The sequence below is a fragment of the Acipenser ruthenus genome, chromosome 28 (genome assembly GCF_902713425.1).
Source record: "Acipenser ruthenus chromosome 28, fAciRut3.2 maternal haplotype, whole genome shotgun sequence".
Lineage (NCBI taxonomy): Eukaryota > Metazoa > Chordata > Actinopteri > Acipenseriformes > Acipenseridae > Acipenser > Acipenser ruthenus.
The window spans coordinates 20081146-20103406 of record NC_081216.1 but is presented as its reverse complement, the minus strand read 5'-3'; the positions used below and the strand labels follow the sequence as shown (position 1 = coordinate 20103406).

Here is a 22261-nt window from a genome sequence, read left to right as displayed (position 1 = left end):
GACAATAAGTCACGGTCCACTTTGCAGAAACAGTTGCCTGTATGAAAGTATGGCTAGATTTTGTTTTCATGACTCATGGGCATTGTCTGTCGCTTACTGAGATAAAATATTTATTGTAAAAAAGTATAATCTTAGGGTTACTTAAAAAAAAAAAATTAATATGGGCTTTTCCTTTCAAATTTAGAACAAAAAAAACATTTTTTAAACAACAATATCTTTTACTGCCTGGACATAATTTCATTTGCTGATTGGAATGTGTAAATACTTTTATCTCTAACATTTTTGCATTATTTGTGTAACAAAATTACAGGATGTGATGTTATTATCATCAGTTTGCTTTAGCTTTGAACCACGGTGGATTCCAGAGGTCTGGAGAATCAGTCCTAGTAGACGCAGGGGAAAAAAAAAGACATTCTTCCACTCTCCCTCTTAAATTTCACACAAGCTTTACTGCTTTGTCGTCATAGCTTCCTGTTCTTTCTCCAAGTTTCCAAAAATTGCCACACACAGATCAGTGAGTACCAGCAAAAGAACAGAGCTAAGAAGAACACTATGGATTTCTGAAAGAAAAAAAGAAAGGAAAAAAAGAAAATTGTAGAAAGGTAAGAGAATCACTTTGAATTTGATCTTGTCTATTTTCCCCATGTTTGCCACAGGATAAACAATTTGGAAAGAACAAACTCTACCGTTAGATATACTATGTTAATTGAATCGTGTGTCAAATTAATATATGCATTGTATGGACGTTCATTTACATTAAAAATATATTGCTAAAGTTTAATACCTACTACCCCCCCCCCCCCCCCCCCCCCAAAACAAAACAAAACAAAACAAAAACAACTGTTTTTAATGTGGTATATTTAAATGAAAGTATGAATCATTATCTGCAATGTTATTGCAGATTCAAACATTTAAATTCGGAGTACATTAAAAAAAAAATATATATATATATATATATATATATATATATATATATATATATATATATCATCACAAATATAAGGTGTTGCAGTTTATACTTTAATACGTTTTCTGGTAATGCACTTTTTTTTACATGAAATACAGTAGATGTGTGATGTTATGTGTTTATGTTATTTAAATATTGATATTCTGCAGTTTTAGGAAAGAAGAGGGCGCTGTTATCTTGCTTCGATGAATGTTTATGTAAAAAGAAAACTAAAACGGTGCTTCAGTAAAACGATCATGTTTATTCTCAATTTTGTAAAACTTTAACAGTCACGAAGGAAATTAATGGAAAATTATCCTCTACATTGTGTTTTAATTTTTTAATTTTTTTTTGTGTTTAATAAGACACTATTTCATGTATTAGCATGTATACATTAATATCAGGGGTGCTTCCTATGGGATATTTACTAGTGGTACTGGTATGATTATCTTATAAATCTGTAAAGCTTTGCCAGGAATTTGTACTTCATTGTATATTAACAGCTGCAAAATTGTGGTTACATAGAAAAGGAGCTGCAGTTGTGTGTGGCGTCTGGAGTACAGTAAAAAGATATATCATTTTAATGAGCATGTTCTTTACAGTTAGAAGTAGACATTAAAGTGCTTCATTGGAAACTTGGGTTACTACCAACCATAACTTTGTAAAGAAGTATTGGGTGAAGGGAGTTATAGAAGCATAATATTGCATTGCCTTTGGAAAGGGGAACATGCAGGTGTTTGAAACAGCAGTAGCTCACCAATTTCTTTAGCTAGCTAGTAGAAAGGTCAGTATTTAAACATGTGACGATTGTCTCAAAAGTGAGCCTTAACAATCCCTAATGAAAGACAGAAATGCCTTCAGTTAAGTTCCTGTGGGTGCTCTGTATTTGTTTGGGTTCTGTAAAGAGCCCTTTCTGTATATCAAACTTCAGTGGGTTCTGTGTACTGGCTTTCAAATAGAACCAATTGTGTTTTAATGGTTCCATGTAGAACATAGGCAGGAACACTAATATGTCTTTGTATATAGTTTGTACAGATATCTTACTAGTACCCAGTGCTTTTTGTGTACCTGTACCCTAAATCAAATTAAGTAATAAGAGCCCAATTCACTACATTGTTTAGTTTTATGAAAATATGTTTTCATTGTTTATCTCAACTTGATTAACTCGACACAACTGAAGTCATTATTCAATCCAAAATAATACTTTACTACATTTGCTTTTGTCTATTGCATTAATTCATATATTCTCCAAAAATATTTTATCCCAGCTAAAAAAGTTAATTGGGCAACAAGCCAATGAAATGGATCTAAACATCAAATCAACTATATTTGGCTCATTTTGAATTAAGCATCTAAAATCTTCATGTATTTTTAGGACTAAAGGTTGTTCCATTTCAAGTTTATCTGCTCATGTGTCTATTTACTAATAATAAAGAAATCACTGGTGTATACAAGTGAAAAGTAAGAAAAATAGAACCACATAAAAATGCGACGAATGTTAAATCTGTTTACCCATTATCGAGCTACTTGTGCCTAGGAACTGGTGATTCCAAGAAACAGGATCTATTATATTTCCTTTGCAGGTTTATTTCCAAGACCCTCTGTGTTATTCATTGGCTATAGTGTTGGAATGTTTAGATAAACGAATGCAACTGCATCACAGAATCAAAGAGCGTGCATGAGAAATCCTGCGCTTGCAATTCAAGGCCCCTACAGGCTGTTTTCATATCATTATTATGGCTCCATTTTATTGAAGGTCTTGCCAATGTCATTAAAATACAATTTCTTATCTGTATCCCTGTTCATCCCTGTGCTTGTTAATTTGTAAGACAACAGAAAGAAACCATGGATCCACCTTAATAAAAGTATTTGAAGTATAAATGTATAAATTAGGCTGTGACCCCAAAAAGACCACACACTGATCGTTTGATGCTTTAATAAATGAAATCAAGCAATATATCAAGCTTATGCTTAAAAAAAAAAAAAGAATATTTCACGTTCACTTTGTACAGGACCAAAGGCTTAGTAAATCTGTTGTATAATTTATTTTGACTTGAAATATATATTTTTGCCTATCAGCCAGCTGCTGTGTTTGGAATATGGATGTATGTTATGTTTTGTTTTCCCTGTGGAGCACACACTCAGCCAAATGACATTGTTATTTACTAAGTAGCAGGGTTTTGTAAAAATGATGACCTGATCTGTAAAGTATGAGGAATCGACTGATAGAAAAGCACAAACAATAATACCTCTAGAGAGGAAGCTTGCCACAAAACAGAAAAACACAAATACTCTAGTTCTTGCAGCAGCACTACCCTCTTTCTCTCTAAGGCCAAGTGTGTCTGCTCATAAGAAATTAAAAAATGGAACAAATCAGGCTTTGGTTGTGGAGAGTTATGATAATACATATTTCATGCTGTTTCCTTTAATCATAATTGCCAAATGCTATACTACTGCACTGTGTGCTACCGTCAAACAATCCTGTACAGCATCTTGCAATAGTTTGAAATAACTTTTGTCTTTCTTATTTAGTATGGAGAGACTACAGAGGCTTTTGTTTAATTCAGGAAATCAATCCTGCTATAGGTTGGAAATATTCTACCAGCAGCTTTCTTATTTATTTTGGTTTAATTAGGTCAGTGTTTTGACGGTATAGCTTAATTAAGCTCAATTTCTTGTTTATAGCTTGGGCCAACATTGTCCATGCAACCTTTGCAGCCTCTGCTGGAAAGAGCACATGTTACTCTGCCTATACAGAGCACCAAGTGGTCACAAAACAATTAATGTCAATGCAAGTAAATCACTGTATGGGATCAAATGGAGCTGTATAAACACACTGTGCAGCACTAATTAGGACTCAATTATATGACACAGAATATTTTAATCAGCCTTACGATTATTATTCAGGTTGTTTCTCTAAGCAAAATCAATGAGCAATCTTTTTCTCTAACACATCTAAGCTATTTCAGTAAAGCACACGTTGCTGAATGTAATGTGTGGAGGCTTGAACAATACAGTGGTTATGAGAGTAAACCACTCACCTACAACCTATGTTTCTATGCTGTGCAGTGTAAGCAATATACACTGTTATCCACACACTTTGTAAAAATTACAAGTGGAGGGAGGCTGGCAATGAATCTTTACACAGTACAAACTGCACTTTGCTTTGTTAATGTTTTTATATCAAGATATTACTTGCACACTATTTATGAAACATGGATGAAGGCACTTTTGACTGACATGTTTATAGGTACAAGTACACATTATTTATTTTTTTTAATTTAGTCGTCACCAATGGTTTTTACCCCAGTTTTCTCCCCAATTTGGAATGCCCAATTACTATTTTTATCCCGGTTCACCGCTGCAACCGCCAGGCGACTGAAACATGAGTCCTCTGAAACGTGTTCCTGCCAATCCGTCATTTTTCGCACTGCAGATCCACCAGACCTATAGTGCCGGAGGACAACACAGATCTGAGTGGCTCCACTGCAGACCCGCAGGCGCCCTATCAGCCACAGGGGTCGCTGGTGTGCAGTGAACCGTGGATTCCCCTGCAGACCAAAGCCCTCCCTAAAACTGTGATGAAGAAACAGTGTCCCCCCATTTATAACATAGGTAAGAGACTGCACAACTTGTGTTCTACCTGATAAATAGATTACAAGTGCTTGTGTAATGGCATTATGGCTCTAATGGGGGCCATGGCCATACCACCTTTGACCCCTGTTCCGCAGTATAAGGAGAACTGTAAATACTATTATGTTGCCAAAAACATAACTTACCTTCATCACTATAATCAGTTTTTGTTATTTACTTCTTCTTTAAACACACTATAAGGATAGCAGAGCCATATTTACAGTTTTGAAGAAAAAAAAAATCATCAAACTGGTAATAAAAAAAATTAAGAACATACAGTGCCTTGCGAAAGTATTCGGCCCCCTTGAACTTTGCGACCTTTTGCCACATTTCAGTCTTCAAACATAAAGATATGAAACTGTAATTTTTTGTGAAGAATCAACAACAAGTGGGACACAATCATGAAGTGGAACGAAATTTATTGGATATTTCAAACTTTTTTAACAAATAAAAAACTGAAAAATTGGGCGTGCAAAATTATTCAGCCCCTTTACTTTCAGTGCAGCAAACTCTCTCCAGAAGTTCAGTGAGGATCTCTGAATGATCCAATGTTGACCTAAATGACTAATGATGATAAATAGAATCCACCTGTGTGTAATCAAGTCTCCGTATAAATGCACCTGCACTGTGATAGTCTCAGAGGTCCGTTTAAAGCGCAGAGAGCATCATGAAGAACAAGGAACACACCAGACAGGTCCGAGATACTGTTGTGGAGAAGTTTAAAGCCGGATTTGGATACAAAAAGATTTCCCAAGCTTTAAACATCCCAAGGAGCACTGTGCAGGCGATAATATTGAAATGGAAGGAGTATCAGACCACTGCAAATCTACCAAGACCTGGCCGTCCCTCTAAACTTTCAGCTCATACAAGGAGAAGACTGATCAGAGATGCAGCCAAGAGGCCCATGATCACTCTGGATGAACTGCAGAGATCTACAGCTGAGGTGGGAGACTCTGTCCATAGGACAACAATCAGTCGTATACTGCACAAATCTGGCCTTTATGGAAGAGTGGCAAGAAGAAAGCCATTTCTTAAAGATATCCATAAAAAGTGTCGTTTACAGTTTGCCACAAGCCACCTGGGAGACACACCAAACATGTGGAAGAAGGTGCTCTGGTCAGATGAAACCAAAATCGAACTTTTTGGCAACAATGCAAAACGTTATGTTTGGCGTAAAAGCAACACAGCTCATCACCCTGAACACACCATCCCCACTGTCAAACATGGTGGTGGCAGCATCATGGTTTGGGCCTGCTTTTCTTCAGCAGGGACAGGGAAGATGGTTAAAATTGATGGGAAGATGGATGGAGCCAAATACAGGACCATTCTGGAAGAAAACCTGATGGAGTCTGCAAAAGACCTGAGACTGGGACGGAGATTTGTCTTCCAACAAGACAATGATCCAAAACATAAAGCAAAATCTACAATGGAATGGTTCACAAATAAACATATCCAGGTGTTAGAATGGCCAAGTCAAAGTCCAGACCTGAATCCAATCGAGAATCTGTGGAAAGAACCTAAAACTGCTGTTCACAAATGCTCTCCATCCAACCTCACTGAGCTCGAGCTGTTTTGCAAGGAGGAATGGGCAAAAATTCCAGTCTCTCGATGTGCAAAACTGATAGAGACATACCCCAAGCGACTTACAGCTGTAATCGCAGAAAAAGGTGACGCTACAAAGTATTAACTTAAGGGGGCTGAATAATTTTGCACGCCCAATTTTTCAGTTTTTTATTTGTTAAAAAAGTTTGAAATATCCAATAAATTTCGTTCCACTTCATGATTGTGTCCCACTTGTTGTTGATTCTTCACAAAAAATTACAGTTTCATATCTTTATGTTTGAAGCCTGAAATGTGGCAAAAGGTCGCAAAGTTCAAGGGGGCCGAATACTTTCGCAAGGCACTGTATAGATTAACAACCTAATTACATTCTGAAATATTAAGATTTAGGTTGCTATTTTTTTGCATTAACTTATTATCGTTTAACAGGAAACTGTCCAGCCAACTGTGTATCAAGCTTGGCATCCTTATTTATCTCTGATGCTGAATTTGAATTCTGCTAGACCTCAAATTATGTATCACAGTATTTCGAACTTTCACTTTGGCAGAATTGCTTAGAATTATAATTTCAGTGCTAATTGTGTTCTGGCTTGTTCTTAAGAGCTTGCAAATTACAGATCACATAAGAATTCCTCATCTCTTAGCAAAAGGGCAGTGCTTTTGTTTTCCCTTTTGCAGCCAGAAAGTTGCGGGTTTAATTTTGGAGCTGTGGAGTTTAACTAACTGTGTGTGGATGTTGCTACGTGTTTAAGATTAGTCAATACTAGGCAAGTTGTTTAGAGACTTATGGGGTATAAATGAGTTGACATTTTTTCAAACCTATTTCATTTTTAAACCAAAATATTAAAAGATCTCCTCATCAGCATTCATACAATGACTAATAGACAATGTGGCTTCTGCGGTTTTGTTCAAGGATTTTGATGGTTTAGTGTGCTGTGATCGTCCTCAGGGGAACACACAGATACAATCCCACATTCTTACCAAAAGGATCATTTCATTCACCAGACCCGTGGGTGATGGGTGAATCATTTCAGCAGCCAGTTCTTCCCCTCACTTTTCTTGTCGATCTCCACGGTTTAGCTGCTTGTCTTGTTGATTGCTTCTGTTATCATCTTGACAGAACGAAGGCGCTACCTACCTCCAGCTGTAGAAGTTAGCTGCCTGTGGCTCCTTCAGTTTTATAGATAACGTTAACCTGAGTTGTTGTTTCAAACTTAGCACAGAGCGTAGGGCCAGAGGGTACAAATAGCAGGCAAGTCAAAGTTCTTCTATAGAGACTTACAAATGCATGGGATATATTACCAGGTGAGGGAGTATAATGATAACTGGAGTTGATGGTTATAGACAAAAGCTGCTGCCCTGTTGTACAGCCTGCAGGCATTATTTCAGTCACTTTTTCAACCAAATGGAAACAGTACTTGTAATGCTCTTTGAGAAGTATTTATCGCCAGGTATTCAATAAATCCATTCATTAATGTGTTGATATCAAAAGAAAAAAAAAAACTGTCTTTCCCTTACCTTTACAATTGAGAATCAATCAATGGCAATTAATGTCTGAGTGTTTTAAAAGCTGATTTGGAAGTGAATTTTCCTCTCATCCGGGATGCTTACATTTTTAGTGCCATACCGAAAATTCACTTTCAGGTGGCTTTTAAAACACTCAATGCGGACCTTAATTGCCATTGATTGGTACTCGGTTGTAAAGGTGATGGAAGGTCAGCTTGTCTTGTTTTAAAATCAGCACATTAATTAATGGATTTATTGAATATTACCTGCCGATAAATACTTTTTAAATGCAATTATGAGTACGAGACAAGTATCAGCACACCCCTATTTTCCACTATAAGATGAAAACTACAGTCATTACCAGTTTGTTTAAACCTGTGATGTCAGGGGACAATGTGCTTCTTCATTACAGCATAATTAATTTTAGAGTCTAGCGTTTCCAAAATCATTATTGGTGTGCAGTAAGTGGGAAAGCTTTAGAGCTATGCAGGATGAGCCAAGATCTGGGAGGCCAGTGGAGGTTAGCTTAGACTGGAGCCAGATAAAATCTGGAAAAGTGAAAAACAACCCTGAGTCCAGTCTTACAAATGTGACTTGAGAGCCGAAAAATGACAAGCATGCTGGTACAATATGCCATCATCTACACCAAAAAAATGTGAACTTTGCGAAAACCCACGTGAATAGTACAGGCTTATTGAGAGATAAAGGTCTCATGTCTCAAAAGAATAAGTGATGAGTGCCTAATCTTTGGCAGTGACGATGAACTCCTCTTGGGCGTTATGAGCTTTAAGAGAGGGTTAGACCAGGCTGGAGCATGCTGCTGAGAATCATTGGGAGCAGTGTTTCTCAACTCCAAAAGCTTAAGTCAACAGTGCAGGATTTTGTTTTTTATTTCAGTAACATCATTCTGCCAGAGCCAGACAGACAGTGTTTCACGTCAGTTAATAACTGATAGAAGACATGTAGTTTAAATGCAGCATGCCAGGCTTTTCAGTGTACACAAAGACTTGCAGACTATGGGGATTTGTTTGTGCATATCAGCCAATGTTGATGACATTTTTATGACCACTGGTGTTACTGCATTTTATAAAAACCGCGTTTGTTATTACTTGTTTGCATAAGATGATGGGTGTGTATCTGATTTTTGTTTTCATTTTCATAAAATAAGCCCCTCCAGTCATATTCTTGCTTGGGAGAGGAAAGGCTGTTGAGAATCTTAACAGCAAATCAGTCATCTACCTTGCTGGAAGGCAGAATTATTTTATTTTATTTTATTGAGGTATATTAATGAAAATGTAGGAACGCAATTACCTTGTGTTGGAGCAGCTTAGCAGAAAACAATTTGGTCCCAGTTTTACCATTAGATGATAGGGTTTTGTTTAACAAGCTATGCATTGTCCTTGTTGTAAGATTATCAACCATTTGTAATCACAGAGCTGTTTGTTAAGCAATAAAACATCGAAAGTAAACTTTGTAGTGAAGGATGCTATGTTGCCTAGTTAAATTTAAACACAGTGGCATTCTTTACCCCTGACTAAATGAAGGAATCGTTTTGACATAGTTCAATGCTCAAGCACAGTACACCAGTGCTCTCCACTCATTTAGACTGCTCTGAATGCTTTAGGCCAGCTGTGGGACTCTACATTTTAACTGTCAAAGTCAGAAAAAAATGCACTTACTGCCGTGAAAACAAATCGGTTCATCTTTAGGGGTCCCAAGGCCAGCTCAGCTTGAGTAATTTTGTAATGCAAACAAGTCAGTTTAACAGAATATACTATATACTGTATGTATGTAGATATACAATGTGTGGTGGTACCAACAGTGGAGATAACAATTTATATTACATATGTGACAATGAGTTGATGTCATAACCATCATTTGGCTTCCTATAGGAACAGCTCCTGACTGTATACTTGTGTGCATGGTTTATAAAAGGGATCCTGCATGGCTCAGCACGATAATAACTTTTACCCAGAATTTCTGGCTCTGCACTGAGCATTTATAATAGGGCACTGGTTTGGCAGAGGATAAGGGCAGACTAAAAACAACAAGATTAAAGCATGTATTTGCCTTCACACATAGAGTTGGGTCGCCCAAAATGCAGATGATGCAAAAACAGCTGATTAGCTAGTGCCAATAACTAGCCAAAACATACGAAAAACGTTCACTATTATCTGGTGCATTAAGGGAAGTAACCCGTTAAAACAGCAAATACAATTTAAAAAAAAGGGTAGTCAGCAGTATTAACTACTGTGTTAATATTATTCAAATAGACCACGTAATACTGGAATAGTCTTCCCACATTACAAGAATTGACAAGCCCATGCTTCAAACGCGACTGGAAACCCTACCCTACCCTACCCTACCTGACCTGACCTGACCTGTGCTAATTTTGCCATTCATTAAATTGTAGACCTGGTTTATCAGATGGGCACGACAAGCTCATGAAGTAGGTAATATAACTTTGTACTGTTTACCGAAAAAACAAACAAACCAAAAACATACCCGGTAACGTTTTGCAATCGAATATCATGTCATACTTTTACATTTCCTAATATATTGAAAAAAATGTACTATAGCCCACCCCCACAGTTCTTAAAATCCGATGGGTTAACCAGATACACATTCAAACTTCTGAAACAATGGCATTTGCCTTACTGGGGGAAAAAAATGAATACTGAGACTGAAGCAAAAAGCGCAAGCGTTTCATAAAGCGGCCTGTTGTATCTGTGGCTGTGTGCGTGTGAGGGGGAGAAAGAAAGAGAGAGAGAGAGAGAGAGAGAGAGAGAGTGAGGGGGAAAACAACATGTTTCCATGGAAACTAGCCCAGCCTGCTGTCAGCATTCCCCGGGCTCATTTTTGGTTGGAAGAGGTCATACAAGGAAGTTGTAGAGGAAGATCAGCAGGTATCTCGGCTGAAACGACTGGTTTTACAGCAGTCTAGCTAATAGGGCAGATGTTTGTCTGGGAAATACAAAACTGAGAATGGAGTGGAAAGAGAAACACTACAGCTTCCAGGTAATTAAAATCTTTTTTTTTGTCTGCAACGTTTTCTTGAGTTTGCTGTAAAAAAGTTTGTCTAGCCATGAGTGCCGTTTTCAGCATAACTTTGGCATATCTGTCAGGGATGATGTCATACAGAAACAGTTGGATTCTGTTAGGCAAAACAGAGAAAACGTAAACATTTCTTCGTTAACGTACACAGAAAACGTGACCATATTTGGCCATTTATGTGTTTGTGATCCTCTACATATAGATGCTAACTCGTTTTTAACAATATAGAACATTCATAAAACGATATGAGTATGCGGTATGATTTAGCAAAGATTTTGACGTGGTTGTTCGATAGTTACAAAAATTCTGAGCTTATACTTATTCTGAACGTTATAGGTTTCTAAAACTATATTCATTTTAAAGTGGCATTGCTAAATAACGGTACACATGAGTTAAGTGGCAAAACATGTGTTTTGTGTTAGACAGAAATCATTATGACTCTTTGGGAGAATTGCATACATTCTGACGAACAGTAAATATGCAAAAAAAAATATTTTTTTTGCAAAGAAAGTAGGTAACATATTCTTGGCCATCACTTATGTAAACAAGTTCATGTTGTTTTAATTTATTATTATTATTATTATTATTATTATTATTATTATTATTATTATTATTATTAGTAGTAGTAGTCGTAGTAGTCGTAGTATCTTGCAGCCTTTTAGAGAAAGCAATAGAGAACGTTGTGTATTTATGTATTGTGAAACAGTATTGTGTCTTACTGTAGGTAACGTTTAATTAAATTGTGATTGTATAACATTTTCAACCTTTTATTGCATAATTTTGAAATTTTTCCAAACTGCTTATTGAAGTCATGACATTTCAAAATCATATAATGTGAGGTTACATATGCTAGAAAGTAAGGAAAATGATCAAGTAGGCCTATGGTTAATCTGATCAGAGTAATTGTCATTCTTTACCCTCTGCACTGGTTAGAGCTAGCAGGCTCAGCAGCGCTGTGTTCTTTCTTTAATTTTCTAAACAGTGCATCTTTTGTGTTCCATCTAACAATGACCTTTCCTTCTGATTGGCTTGCCTTTGTCTGACAGCTGAAAGTCAGGGAAGTGGCTGCTTGTTTCACCATCTCTCTCAAACGCGTGAAACAGGAGAGCACCTGTGTTTAAGAGATGCTTTCTCCCTGGTATACGCTTGGAATTTAGCCCATGTTGAGGGTGTGTCTTTCCTTTATACATTCCTTTCATTAAAAATGTTTTGTACACTTTTCACAAAGGGGGTTTAAGCACTTTTAAGCATTCTTAAATTAATACAATATTTGTTATAGAACTATTAAGAAACCCAAAACAATAATTGATTTTATATACAATCAGACAGTTAAACACTGGGTTATAAAATGTCATTGATTTATAAAGAATCTCAGTAGCCTGATTACATTACAAAGGTGTTTTGATTGATTGATTTATTGATTGGGAAAGACTTGTTAGTGCGTGACCAGAGTGTATTGTAACTTGAGGAATTTTTACAGCGAGCACATGTAGGCCCAAAGAAGGGGGATTGCACTCCAGGGGCTAAAAATACAATTAGATCTTTATTCATATGCAGCTCCCAGCAGCCTGAGGCTACATATTTTAAACATAATTAATGGTTTAGAGACTAAAGACATTTTAACACAACCCCCTTGCCTTTTTAGGCGTTTTTGTTCTTCTGTTGCTTCAATATTGAACTAGATTCACATCTGCTGTTGAATGCCATGACATTGCCTTTGATTTCTTCATTCCAGAAAGTCATGGGAGACTATGACCTTTCAACTCTGTTAGATTCACGTGATATACCAAACACAGCAAGTGAAGCCAATGCAGCTGAAATCCTAAGCAATAGAACTCTCAGAATGATCAAAACATCATAAAAAAAAGCAGTATGTCCCATAAACAGGCCTGTACAGTTGATGTTCTCGACACAAATGATTTTAGTTCTGTGGTTTTACCATAACCGTACAGCTCTGTTTTGTAACAGTATTTTTCTCTACCTTGACAGGTTACAGTATGGAGAAAGAGTGATCAGGTGTCTCAGCAGTGAAGCACTGCTGTTTTTTTTTTACAAATAACGCACATCTTGCATATTAAGCTAATCTTCACAATACATGCGCGGATTGCTAAATATGATGATATCAAAGCTTATAAGCTTGCAATACACGCCAGTGAGCAAATGTGTTAAAAAAATGTGCTTTTAGGTTATAGTATGGACTGGATCTACTTGATATTTTGTCGGTATTTAAGAATTTCATGATTCTAAAGTCTCATTAGCTTAGAGGGCATACTTGTGGGATAATGGCCCACTCTGCTCTGGAATCTGATTGGCTAAGATAATCCAAAAGGTTTTTAATTGAATTCAGATCCATGTTGTAGCAAAAGATGCAAGCTACTGTAGATGTACATGATCTAGCTAGAACAGGTATTTGAAGTTGATATTGGATGACTTTTTTTCCACCTTAATGTAAAAATTAAGGAACTCAACTAAGGAATTTCACATGATATAAACTATAGCAGTATTTTTAGACTACTCCTACAATATAGATTGAGACAGGTGTGTGCCCTTCCCAGTAATACATGATGTATTTAATAAATTTACCAGGGCATTTCAGTGATTCTGCACATTAAAGCACAACGGTTCACATGTACAAGGTGTCAAACAGTTCAGTGTGTATGCTTGTGTATTGTAAGTTTCCATAGCCTTGTGTAAACTTTGAATGTGAAATAAATAAAATGCTTCTCTATGGTATTGCAATCCTTTGACCTGTGTTGGAGACACAACTACTGTAGGAATGCTCACGGCAGTATAAATTGATGCATCTCTTGGGTGATTCAAGATCCCTTAGCTGTCTGGCATTTTAAATAGGACTTACAGTTGCTGATCTACAATTTTATACAGAATGGATGATCATCTCTTTTTATTTATTTTTTACAAGCTACAGTATGTAGTATATTTGTCATATTTTATATTAGCCTTATAATTTAAGCTATAACGATTACAAGTACATATTTCTATAGTGTTATATGCTTTTGTTTGTTGTAGACTGGGAGAATTCAGTGCATGCATAAAGTGAAACATTTGGTATGCTTTGAAATGGCTTGTTTTATCTTGTTAAAGTATTCTTTTACTACTGTTTATCCAGGAAAGCAACAGTTTCTGCTTGCTTATTATCTATTTAAAAATGTAAACAGCAGAGAAGTACAAATATTCAGGAAAAAGAAAAGGATTCGAATGAGTTCCATCTGGGCTGGGAAAGCACTGCTCAGCCTGAAAGGAGTGAGTATGTGCAGCTGCTGTATGTGGGGTGACAGGGTCAGAGAGAGTTGCTCTTTCAAAGATCTTCAGGACTCAGAAAGGGACTCCACAGGAAATGTATTCAGGAATTCAGCAGTCGAATTAAACACCTTCCACTATGGTGAGTGGACATGGAATGTGTGGGCATTGCAAAAGCTTACAGAATGTGCCTCTTTAAAATGACAGCAATGATTACTGGATATAGCTGTGATGATTCTTTTACTTTTCAAATGATAAATATTTTGGGGGGTATTAATCAATTGGAATCCATGGAACAGTAATATAAATAATGCCAGTGATTAGGTTATTTGGTAACGTCTCCTGATCGTTTATAAAGTCTGGGAAACGTTGAGATTTTGGTTTCAAGCTCTGCTTTTCCTTTGGCTGTGAACGAGTTCAACGGTGGACAAAAATGTGCCTTCTGCTGTTAAAATATTTGGCTCCCTGTTGTGCTTTTTGAAATGTAATAGGGTTACTACATTGTTTTTTTCTGTTTTTATACTTTTAATTCCAATGGCTATAGTAAAAGTTTGTTTTACTATAGCCATTGGAATTAAAAAGAATTATGCAACCTCTCAGGGTGACTCAGCTGCACTCTGTAAGTAAGTGGCGAAGATTCATGGTTTATATAATTTGTTTGGATCTTGTAAACCCACTGAATTGCTTAAACTTATTAAACAGGAAGAAATGCGTTCACAAAAATATGTTGGGGGTTCCGTTTTTGTAGCATGATTAAGAGAAAAGATCCTCAAAATGGGAGAGGGATATAAAAGCACTCTTCTGATAAGAGAACTATTTAGGAAATGATATCCAGATAAGAACTTTACAAAGCTAAACAACATATGGGACTTTCACATGACACACATTATGAACCAGTTTGGTCCAAAGGATTTGTGTTCAGTATAAAATTGGCAAAGGCAAATTTAAAGAGGGGGATAGTTGACATTTTCTGTGCATTGGTACTTACCAAATGGAACAATATTAATAAATAAAAGACCTTTGTTGGTCTTGTATTTTGAAACCGTGCAATACTTTATCTAGTTTAGAAGGGCGATATTCATATTGCTGTACAGAAAGAAATTCCTGAGCTGTACCCTGGCTTACTTTTCATTTTGTTCTGCACAAAAAAGTGATTGATGTTACCAAAATGTGACACGTACTATATCACACAAAGGAATCAAATGGTTGCATCATAGTCAATGCTGCAATCCCAAATAGGAGATCAATGTCCAGCATTGCTAATACATGCAAGTAAATCTTTTTGCACGTAGGTTTATGTTTGTCAAGGGTGGACTACAGTTTTCCAGGAGATTTTAGCTTGAAATGGTGAAATAAAATCCATCAAATGAATGAAGGGTCAAACTTAAACATTGAAGTAAAAATATTGTATATCTAATTGGATTTCCAAGAGGATGGTCCCCTAGCTGATTTGTGGCACTAAAGTAAAATACCATTAACTCTGTACAAAGAAGACTTATGAAAAAAAGACCAGCTTGCTCATGAAGAGGAATGAGATAGTTACCTGAAAGAGATGCCAAGGGACTTTTAAATGCAGCTCTGAAGGCTGTATGTTACCATCGCTATGCAGAAGGAATGCCATGATTTGTTAAAACATTAAAGCGAGGGCTTTAAAGCATTAAGAAACTTCAAAAATAAGATAACAATCAAAAACTTGGAGAATGCTGAACAGAGTGGAGTGGGGCAGCTCTGTGGCTGCCCTGGCGCGCTGGTTTTAATCAAGCACTCGCTCAGCACTTGGGTTGAGTTTAAAGCCGATGCACGAGTGGCTGCTGCTTTCCATTGCTTTACAGTGTTTGGCCACTGGATTGGCCTTCAGTCTGTTTGTTATTAAGGTTTTGTAATGAAGGAGCTGATTGATCGAAACACGACAGGAAGTCAGCTTTACAGAGAAGGTTTTTTTTGTTGATTTTTTTTTTTTTCAATTTCTAATTAAAGCCAAAGTAATAAGTTAGACACTAACAGGAACACAAAACACAAGCTGGGTATAGCTGGGTGTTGCTTTCCTATTATTATTATGCTATTACAAGGACCAAAAGCATTCTCCAAACAAGGCAGGCGGAGACTTGTAGTGATTTTATTTTATCATGAGCCAACATGGCGCAGTAATGTTGGAAAGACTTACTGTAAAAAACCTTTGTATAAGTCTATTTTCTAGGTATTTTTAGGGGGGTCCTTAAAAGGGGGGAGCGACTTATACACCGGTGTGACCTATAGGCTTTTCCCTGAAATTGTTGTCTCAAAAAGGGGGGAGCGACTTATACACCAGTTTTTACGGTACATACTGTACTGTATACTTCAGATTGTAGTGGCAGAACAAACATTACTGTACATGACGAAAGCTTGAATCTTGTTTTATGAGGTTGTATGCTTGTAGTTTATTATTATCTAGTAACGGCCAGCTGCTGCATGTACTGTATAAAGATATTCATATTAGGAATTACGCTGTTCAGAAAGACACATACACTTGAAACCAGCAATGCCTTTTATTTAAAAAAAAAAAATCTAAATTGTGCACCTGTTGAATACAGTGCATACAAAAACAATCTGCTCAAGGTTTCCAGTACGTCTAGAGATTCTTCCATCAGTATAGATACTATACATGTAGTTCTATTCAAGTTCTACCAGTTTGATTCCAATTCCATGCACATTTTCACCGTGTCGTCATATTGAGATGTTTACGAATAGCTACACTATTACATTTATTCAGGGCGCTCAACATCTTAAAGACCGTGTGGTTCTATGCTGTGCATCTATAAGTCTAAATGGAACTGGCAGATATATCATCTTTTCATAGGCCTGCATTACAATTTAATTTAATTACTCCTTTCAATTGTATCCTGAAATGACCTCCCCAGCATATAGAGATATTATTATTAGTCTTCATGTTACTATAAGCTACATGTATATACATTTATACTAGTAAGTACCACTCATAAGTCTATAGCATTATTATTATTATTATTATTATTTTGATGCTTTTTTTTCAAAGCGACTTACAGAAGTTAAACAAAATATAAAAATAATAAAAAAAAATGTTTTAAATGTTTCTTATAAGAAGGAAAAATAAAATAGAAAAATAAAAATAAAAATAAGGATTATAAACATTTAAAACACACAGCTAACTAATTAATAAAATAACACAACACATAGCAACACAGAAACACCCCAGAACAGCCAGTGTCCTTTCCCGATTTTCTTACACGATTGCCGCACACGCTGCCACTCACACCGGCAGGGAAGATAAAGCCTCAATAGGGGGCAGCAGCAACAGGTGTGTGATGGACGCAGGTGACACAGCCAGTGTCCTTTCTATACTATGATGTGCAGAGAACACTGCATTGTGGCAGATGATCACCCATTTAGAATGGACATTCACATCCCACAGCTGTAGATAAATATATCATGGAGGAGTTTGTGTTATTGTGTTAATATATCATCCCAGTTGTAAAGTGTTATTGATGGCATTGCCTAATTGCTTCCCTTTAATTGCAGACTGTCAAAAGGAAAGATGTGTTATTGTTTAGTAATTCAACATTTATAGCAGGACAGTGACAGGGTGAACACTAGGCCTGCTTATTTTATATGAATGGCTAAACAATTTCACATAGCAAAGTGGAACAATGCATTGAAATTGCAGTACCAGTAGCATATTCATTCAAAACCATTGACATTTTTAAAGAAGAATTTGTTTACATACAGTAAGCCAAGAAAGAATACCTGGGGTAATTGCTACAGTATTTTACATTAGGTTTGTGTAATCACAAATATTAGAATTTAATGCCCATTTTTGTGTCTTTTACCACACACTTTACTCAATAAACTGAATAGTAAAAATATCCTCTAAGGTTTTAGAATATACTTTACTACACCTTTTTTTGGGTAAAATCGTCTTATTATGCAGTTGAACTTTTCATACAGAATCTTTAAAAAAAAGGATCTGTTAACTTTGCTAATACTTTGAGCCATTTCCTGATTTGTTTTAGTATGTGGATTGATTGAGGAAGATAAATGGCGGCTTTTATCATTCCTGTAGGGAACATTAGTTTTGCTCTTTGCATCTGTCACTATTAAAAATCACAAGGTCAGGGATCCTGTATATTATTTTGACCTCGGAACATTCCATACTATGTCAAACACACGTGGGTTACTAGATATTGGCCTGTCACTTTGAGATAAAGAGAGAGAAAGCTTAGCTTTTTAGTAATGATGTTGTCAAGGCTGTAATATATTAGGGACTTTTCTCTGAGTGTCCTTGCTGTAACAGTGGGGTCTGCTAATGACTTGGGGCAGGAGTTATCAGCTTCAGAGAGAGATACAGTAGAAGGCAATGTAGCAGCACTTTTTAATAAGAACAAAATTGTAGGATTTAGAAAAGTCTTAAAAGGATACATTTCTTAAATGCTTAATATCCAATTATGTGTGTTTGGTATGGTTCTCTAATGCTATTTTTTTTTAAAGCTAATTATTTGCCATGCTAATTAGCTATTCCAGCAAAAACCTTCTGAAAAGACTCCTCATGGCTGATTGTGGGGGAGTGAAGTGTGGAAACATACGAATGTTGCACAGGCTTCAGTGCACAATCCTTCACCTATTGTTAAACAGTGATATTTATGCTTTCTAACCTGGAATAGTTTGTAAGCATACTATAGTGATTAATAATCAGAACTGATGAGAATCATACATCATACACACAATCATACAGAGCACACATGTCAAACAGTTACGAAATGTGAGTAAAATGTAGGTGCTATAAACTTAGAATCTAACTAAACAACATCAAGAGAGGCATGTACTGTACTGTATAATTAGAAAAGCAGACAACTTAAACATAGAAAAGCCAATGCAAAAGTAAAATGGTGAACCTCATTTCATTCTATTCTTTGGGGGATAAATTTGGGTCATGTCATCAAAAATCAAAAGTATCTTCTTGCCCCTTTCAGGTGTAGCTCCAACCCTTCACAGTGCCAAACAAACTATTCTATACCACATGTTTGGTGCATTTGAAATCATTCTCATAGACTTGTACAGTACCATCACACATTGTTTACACATGATACCAATATTCCCGGTGGTTACACCCGCTGTGTTCAAACTGGTTCTGTTTCAGGGAGAGATTGAGCTGTCTTGCATTGTAGCAGCCACTACTAGGAAGTGGTTGGGTCTATTTGGCTGATGCAAGGCATAGGGAATGCAGTCACTACAATGGCAATACATGGTGCTGTACTTTGGGGCAATGGCAGTGATAGGGCTGCTACAATAATAGGAACCAATACATGCTTCTAATCCGTTGCAGCACCAGTGTTTTACTGCAGTATGTGTTTCAAATCAGTTGTCCATGAAGAGCCTTATACTGTGGCTACAGTCGAGTATAGTGGTAGGCTTTAAAAAAAAAAAGATGATGCAGACCTAAGCTAGACCATGGGTCGTGAAGCTCACAATGTGCGAGCTCACATTGCCTTTTTCTTTGATTGATTGAGGTATACAGTAATTATGTGCAGCACAGGGTGAAATATGACTTGATTCCAGGGTTCTGGATTGGAAGGTTAATTTCCCAAGCCAATACTGTTGGGAGGTACAATATATATAAAAATGTGTTTCTGATTAGTGCTAGTCACATGATTTCCCCATAGAAAATAGAACAGAATCAGGCCATTCACAATTGCTTGATTTCAGGTTTGGCTAGGTTATATCTTGGAACTTGTCTCAATCAGAACTTGGCTGGGGTCCTGACTGATATAAACACATACTTCAGAAAATCAGAAATATTTCCATTAGTATCCATATTTTGTTTGAATTTTTCCCTGGATTACTCTAGATAAGGTTAAGAACTTGCATCCTGTTGGGAGCTGTGTAACATGGGTCTACATTAAAGGCTGCACTTGCTTATCTGTCCTTAGTGGGAAAAACACATAAATGGTTTTAAACATACTGGAGAGTCTGCAGGGTGATTGCTGGGTGATGTTGCTGTATGTGTGTGGATATATTTGTGACATTGACATAGAATTTTATATTTGTCAAAAAACAGGAAACGGTCAAGTACAGTATTTCCACCATATTGCAGATGCGCTCACAAGTTTGATTTGTTGTGTTGCACAAATTCCAGTTCATAGATGCTTGTCGTGGTTTGTCCAATGTCAGCCTCGCTAGCTGGGCAGAAATGTTATAATGCTCCACTTTATGATAGATTTTCAAGTACCTTTTATCAAAAAGTGCTCACCTTCATTGCAGGATCAGTGGTGAACTGTACATATACTGTAGGCACCGTCCATATTCTTTCTGTAAAGTAGTAGTTTGCATTTTACAATAGACTACACAGTGTGTCGAGTTGTGCATCATGTACCGCACATACCCCTGTGTGTCTTGTTCCTCGTTCAAGTGTGTCACGATTCATTGATGCACAATGGATTGCTCAACCCCAGCGGTAGACCTTGTGATTTTACTCTTCCTGGAGGAGCTTTTGCAAATGTGAAAATATTACAGTCGATCAGTCTGTTCTTCATATACTCACAATACATAATTTACCCTGGTACAGTACATGTGGAATGCAATGGGGCTGGCGCTATACGTGCTTTTGTTTCCATTTAAGGGAAAGTGAGCTGAAATTCAACCCGATGTGAGTGTTAATCTGAAGCACCTGAGACCTGCCTCTCAGCCTGTCCTTCCTTCCATGTGAACACTACAGAGGACAGCTTCTCACTGAGCTCATTCCTGCATTCGATTCTTTTACAGCTTTTGTTTTGTAGCTTTCTTTTCATTTTGAGAAGCTGCATAAGGTCTTAACTAACTGTGTAAGCCTTTATTAAAATACCTTTTTAAAGGATGGAATCCTATTGGATACATTGCTTGCTTGCCAGCCTGGCTGCAATTGCTCTTGCTCGGCCCAGACTGTCATGTCCTGGCTAGGACTCAAACCCACAACCTCCTACTCCTGCCACCTAAGCTAACCACTAAATCATTTGATTGGTAAAATAATAAAACTGAGATCATGATTCATTAAATGGCGAGTGCTGGCTGGCATATAGGTTTGACTTTTCAAGGGAAATATTTCAGGGGGAGAAAGTGCAGTGTAAAGAAGTTTCTGCTGAGAAGAGGAGGAAGGCTTCTTGTAAAATATCCCTGTGCGGTCAGAGAGATCATTCCATGCAAAGTCAAACCTGTTAAGCTTAGTTTCTATTTGTATAAGACATTGGATTTATTTAGGGAGGCTGACCTGGCCCTTGTACTAGACACAGCTTGACCCCTGCATCCCAGAAGTGATGCAAATTACTAGTAAGAATATGAACGAGTAAAAACTAGCAGGACTACGAAACTTGCTACTCTGGAGTGAAATGAAGATCTATGTTCTAGTAGCGTTCTCTAACAGGAAATAGCTGACAGGAGGAATGCTGGCTGTCTCCTCCAGCTGTCTTCATGGTGATCTGCAGGCAGACTGGAGCTCAGCACTTGCTTGTCAGGCTTTTCAGACAACAGCTTCCTGTAAACAATCATCTGTTCTAGTGTCCCCCTTCGAGATCGGATTATGATTTACACTATTATATGACTACTATTCTTTCCAAATTGAAATGTATTTGCTGAACGCTCACGTTTCTGTTTACTCAAGGTGTTGCAGTGCATGCCGGAGCGTAAAAGAATCTGGCAAATACATGTACTTCTAAAGCGTGACATTTTTTTCCACTTTCCCACATTAGTTTGTTTGTATGGATCTGTTGTTTTTTTAGAGAAGCATTTATGTAGATGGATTCCAGTCTTTGCAAGCAGCAGATTTAGAGCCCGATGAATAAAAGACAACTGAGTGAAAGTACTGCATTTCAAAATGATGTATGATGAGGATGTTAGCCAAAAAAAGCTTCCATGTGTGTTTTTTTTTTTTTTTTTTTTTTGGTTTGAAGGATTTTATGGAGCACTTTAAGGCAATAAAAATGTTTGCTGTGTTTTAAATAACCTGAAAAAATTTACTCGGAATTGAAAATGCATATCTTTTTCTATTAACTTATGTATCCATTTTTGAAAATCCTACATTGATTCATGAAGAAATAAATCTTTGTTTATATATATATATATATATAGTATATCATACATTCTGTACATATATACAATGTGTATGTAATTATGAGCCTTCTGATGGATGAAAAAAGTAGAAATATCATGGTATCACTACTTCAGTACACTTAACAGTACTTACAGCACTAGTGTACTAGTATAGCAGTCTATAACACACAGTGTCGTGTATAGATTTCAGAATATGTCTACCTTCCTTGGAAC

At 36.8% G+C, this 22261-nt stretch overlaps 1 protein-coding gene across 2 annotated transcripts in view; it reads left to right on the top strand.

The window, feature by feature from the left end:
* The first annotated feature begins 14 nt into the window (after positions 1 to 14).
* Positions 15 to 22261, top strand: part of LOC117434887 (DENN domain-containing protein 2B-like) — a 66097-nt gene continuing 43850 nt past the window's right edge. Inside the window, exon 1 of one of the 2 annotated variants that reach the window (XM_034057568.3) lies at positions 15 to 602. The gene's annotated coding sequence lies outside the window, so the exon portion shown is untranslated. Of the gene's footprint in view, positions 603 to 10478; positions 10664 to 22261 lie in introns of those variants that run through there. The other variant, XM_034057567.3, reaches the window with a different exon arrangement.